Below are 5,329 nucleotides of genomic sequence, written 5' to 3'. Positions count from 1 at the left end.
TGTTCGGCGACTTCAGCTAGTCCAGAATGCGGCCGCGCGAGCGATTGTGGGTGCACCTTGCTTCACCCACATAACACCTATCCTCCGCGAGCTGCACTGGCTACCTGTCGATCTCCGGATACGCTTCAAGGTGCTACTTGTCACCCATAAAGCCCTTCATGGTAGTGGGTCTGGGTACTTGAGAGACCGCCTACTGCCAATTACCTCCACGCGACCGATTAGATCCCATAGACTAGGCCTCCTCCGAGTTCCATCTGCCGGTCAATGCCGACTGGCAACTACGCAGAGGAGAGCCTTCTCGGTGGCAGCTCCGACCCTGTGGAACGATCTCCCCATGGAGATTCGTACCCTCACCACCCTCCAGACTTTCCGCACAGCCCTTAAACTCTGGCTATCCCGTCAGGCCTGGGGCTAAAGAATGTAACCCACCCGAATGGTATGAATGTTGTGCTTTTAATTATGTATTGTTCTTACGTGTCAAATGTTTGTTCCCCCCCCCTTTTGAGTTGTAAGCCACCCTGAGTCCCCCCAGGGAAAAGGGCGGCATATAAATAAACTTTCATAACTCATAACTCATGCAAGGAGAAATATGTATGCCTATAATTTAAATTCTTACAGGACTAAGAATTGAAGAATGAAATATCCTAAGTATTTTTAAAAGTATGAAATGTTTTACAGTGAAGCAAAATTCTCAGGTGATTTCCGCTAAAGTTATTATATCTCTAAGTTATTTTAAAATTAAGTGCATTGAAGGAAAGTTCATTTATTGTTTCTGGAAACAAAATATACTGCTGTATTTTACTATTCTTACACTAAACATCCAGATGGGATTTGCCTAAAGCTTTAGGTCAGGCATGAAGAGATGCTTGGAGCACGTTAGAAGAAAATGCAAAATGAATGTGACAGGACATGGGTAAGAGTCCATATTAAGGATTACCTCATGCCAATAAGGCTGTCATAATACAAGTATTTCTCTCCTGTTATTGTGTCTAGTGATAGTCATATTGCCACTCTGTGCAGGATTATCCATTCATTATTGAGTAGCAAAGGCTCCTCAGAACATCTGCTAGGCTGCTGTGAGGATTATTCAGGCTATCTAGAACATAAAGTTACTCAAATATACTCCAGCTTAGATTCTGACTATGCAGGAGAGACTGAGATGCTTGAGGCACAGTCTGGTGATGTGATCTGGAATGATATTGAGCTGATGACTCCTGAGGAAATGAATGAGGTCCTCTGAACTACTGTACCTATTTACTAGATTCTGGCCACTCCCGCGTCATAAAAACAGCCTGTTGTGGTCCACTGATGGCCTGCGGAGCTGGCAGCAGAGTCAGACAGTGAAAAGGTTGGGGAGGAACATGGGCCAGTCTGTGAGTCTGGGGAAGGCTTGGACAAAGGTTCTGCATTGGAGGCAGAGAGAGGGCCAGGGCTATCTGGGAGTTATGTGCTGCCTCTGGAGCTTCCAGAGCTGGACATCAGCAAGGCAGAGGAACAGGGGAAGCCTGTTCCCAGAGCATGCAGGCGCAGAGCTGCCAGAAGGTGAGAACAGTTAAGACAAAAGGGGTGACTTGGGAATAAGGCTTGGAGATGATTGGCCCCTCCCATAAGACATAAAGGAGGAGCAAAGGCACATGAGTCTTTGCAGGAAGCAACTTGTTCATTCTGGTCGGTTTAAATTCTGAAGCTCCCTTTTGACTCTGTGCTCCATGTGGCCTTGCAAAGCTAATTGGCAATTAGGTGTTTGGCAGCATTTCAAGGGAGATAAAGGTGGGTGCTTATCAGCCTTATCCCGAAGGACTGTGGCAGATTTCTGTTGGACTCTTTACAAACTATTTGTGACTCATTACAGGCTGTGAATGAACATAATTTACAGCTATTGAAATAAAAATAGGGCTTTTGGGACTAAGTGTATGCTTTTTACTCTCTCGGGAAGCCTAGGTCAGAACACAGCCAAGGAAGATACCTGGGTCCATGTTGTTCTGTTGGCCTCATTGACACAAAGAGTGGTACCTCCTGACTTAAAAGAAACAGTGGTGCTCCCCCTCATTAAGAAGTCAGTCTTGGAGGGGGAGGAGCCAACATTGAGATGATATGGATGTGCGGTTTCGATGCTCTGAGACTGCAGTCAATACTTTTGCTGCTGGGTGGTCCAATCGGACCTAAACTGTCCCAAAGAGACGGTGAACAGGAAGAATATGTCTTGCTGACCTCAGGGACATCGCAAAGTCCTTGAAAGAAGCAAGAGAAGTTATTCAAGCTGGTGACAAAAAATCCAGCCAAGGATGACAAAGTTGGGATGGCTCCAAAATGGAAGGATATGGAAAGAGAAAGTGTTTCCAGCTGGTGAGGAACTTTTACTCTTTTAAAAAGAGACTGCCTATAAAAACTTAAAATTAATCTAAATTGAAGAACAGAAGAATCAAGTGGCGGAATTAAATTTTGAATGGTTTTGGACAGTGGTTATCTTATTTTTTAAATGCTATCTTCATGGATGAAATTTATGCAAGCCTTTTGAAATGGATGGATTAAGTTTTCTTTTCTTTTTTCTTTTATTGTTCTCTGTAACCCATTTATTTATTTATTTATTTATTTATTTATTTATTTATTTATTTATTTATTTATTTATTTATTTATTTATTTATTTATTTATTTATTTATTTATTTATTTATTTATTTGTCTTGTATGCTGCCCACTCCTGGAGGACTCCGGGCGGCTCACAAAAGACAAGGGAAAGGGGGGAACGAGACAAAGACAACATATTAAAAACAAAACCAACATTCACAATTTCTGTGGAGGTAGATGCTTCTCAGCTCCCCCCAGCCTGCTGGAACAGCCAGGACTTGGTGGCTTTGCGGAAGGCCGGGAGGGTAGTAAGGATCCGGATCTCAACAGGGAGCTAGTTCCAGAGGGCCGGAGCTGCAACAGAGAAGGCCCTCCCCTGGGGAGTCGTCAGCCGACATTGGCTGGCAGATGGAATCCGGAGGAGACCCAACCTGTGCGATCTAATTGGTCTGAGAGAGGTAATCGGCAGGAGGCGGTCTCTCAGGTACCCAGGTCCGATGCCATGTAGGGCTTTATAGGTAGCGACCAGCACCTTGAAGTGGATTCGGAGACTAATAGGTAGCCAGTGCAGCTCGCGGAGAATAGGTGTAACGTGGGTGTACCTTGGTGCACCCACAATCGCTCGCGCGGCTGCTCGCGCGGCTGCTCGCGCGACTAATTGGAGTCTTCGAACACTCTTCAAGGGCAGCCCCATGTAGAGCGCATTACAATAATCCAGTCTTGAGGTCACAAGGGCGTGAGTGACTGTCTGAAGGGCCTCCCAATCCAGGTAGGGTCGCAATTGGTGCACCAGGTGAACCTGAGCAAAGGTCACCCTGGTCACAGCCGACAGATGGTGTTCTAGAGTCAGCTGTGGGTCCAGGAGGACTCCCAAATTGCAAACCCTCTCTGAGGGGCGTATAATTTCGCCCCCCAGCCTGAGAGATGGAACAGTTGGACAATCTTTGGGAGGGAACATCAGAAGCCACTCGGTCTTGTCTGGATTGAGTGCCAACTTGTTTGCTCCCATCCAGACTCTAACAGCCTCCAGGCACTGGCACATCACTTCTACTGCTTCGCTGAGTTGGCACGGGGCAGACAGATACAGCTGCATATCGTCTGCATATTGGTGATACTTAATCCCGTGCCGTCGTATGATCTCACCCAGCGGCTTTATGTAGATGTTAAATAGGAGGGGGGGTGGGACGGTTGAGAACCGGCAGTGGCAATGGATGGTAAACTGGAGAAAATCCCACTTCTCCTCTCCTGTGAGCCAGGTCCAAAGGTCCAAAGGATCTAAGTAATAGAAAATGGATCGAGATGGAGGGGGCAAGGGCTCGAATATTCCTTAATGTCTGCGTAGACCTTCCCGCGTGCCGTAAATACCTCCAAGCGACCACAGTCCATATCATCATAATAAAGAGGCTTAGGTAGAATGAATAGGCGCTATCCCAGTTGGCAGTCCAGGGGTCGCAGTAGGAGGTAATAAAGATGACAATGCTGGTACTCCACGGGCCGTGAAAGATGGTAATGATTGCAACAGTTGGGGCTAAGAGAACCAGTCCAAATGCCCTAGACATATAATTGAGAGAAGTCAGATGGTCAAAGCCCAGAATGACAAGAGACCAGTGTTGATGGAAAAGGCAGCGTTGGTGGAAAAGGCAGCGTTGGAGGAGAAGGTAGCATTGGTAAGAGAAGTAGTGTTGATGGAGGGAGCTATATTGGTGGAAAAAGCAGCGTTGGCATAAGAGGCAGCGTTGGTAGAAAAGACAGCTTTGATGGAAGGAGCAGCGCTGCTGAAAGAGGTAGCATCAATGGAGAAACTGAGCCAAGTGTGAAGGGGGGGCGTCCAGAAAAGGCTACGGCCACGGCACACTCAGCCAGCTGCCCGATTCGCCTGATCCAAATAGAAGCCCTGTTTGATCTCCCCCTTTCTAAAAGATGGCAATAATTGGCCAACACAGCCCACACAGTCACAGAAGGCTCACCAAGCTCACCAAACTGTAATAGCTGTAAGAGGAAGGTTGAGAAACCCCACAGCCGCTGGAACTGCCGCAAAACGCTCTCAAACGCCTCCGTCGTCGCTGCGGGGCCGCCATTCTCGCCGCTGAGCTCGCTAAGCCACGCTGGAGGTTTTGGAGTCCGAGGCTGATGGAAGGCACTGGTTCCCCTCGGTTTTTGGTCCGCGCACGTCCCCTGAATGTCAGTCATCCCGAAGGACCTCAATAAGAGCAGTAAGAAGCCGGTTCCAGCTCGTATTGAGACGAAAAAGCCTGGTCGCCATTCTGTTTCTTCGCACATGCGCAACTATCATTGTACTCCTTGATCTCTCAATGGCTTTTGATACCATTGAATATATTATCTTTATGAGCTAGTTCCATGGACTAGGGATTTGGGACACTATTGTCCTGAGTAATTGGGACTTGGGTAGCATGTAGATTTCATAAAAAACACCAAACTGCTCTCTCCCTGCCTTGCCAGCTAATTATGTTTATACCCATTCATATTTATGTTCAGCTAGAACAATTAAATTGGTTGTTATACTCTTGAGTGATTGTTAAGAGTGTGATTCAGTGGTTAGAATGCAGTATTGTAAGATACTTCTACTGACTGCCAGCTGCCTACAATTCAAACCTCATCAGTCTCAAGATTGACTTAGCCTTTGTTGCATATTCAATATGCAAATACCAGCTGCGACCTGATTGGTTGGTCGTTTTGACAGTTGGTCTGAGTGCTAGTATAAATACCCTGACAGTTGCAGGGAACGTTTGAATCGCTTGTCAC

This window comes from Thamnophis sirtalis, unplaced genomic scaffold, assembly GCF_051295495.1.
Source record: "Thamnophis sirtalis isolate CommonGarterSnake01/CBP01778 unplaced genomic scaffold, rThaSir2_p1.2 scaffold_12, whole genome shotgun sequence".
NCBI classification, from domain to species: domain Eukaryota; kingdom Metazoa; phylum Chordata; class Lepidosauria; order Squamata; family Natricidae; genus Thamnophis; species Thamnophis sirtalis.
The sequence above is the reverse complement of the archived record's forward strand: the minus strand, read 5'-3'. Positions refer to the sequence as shown.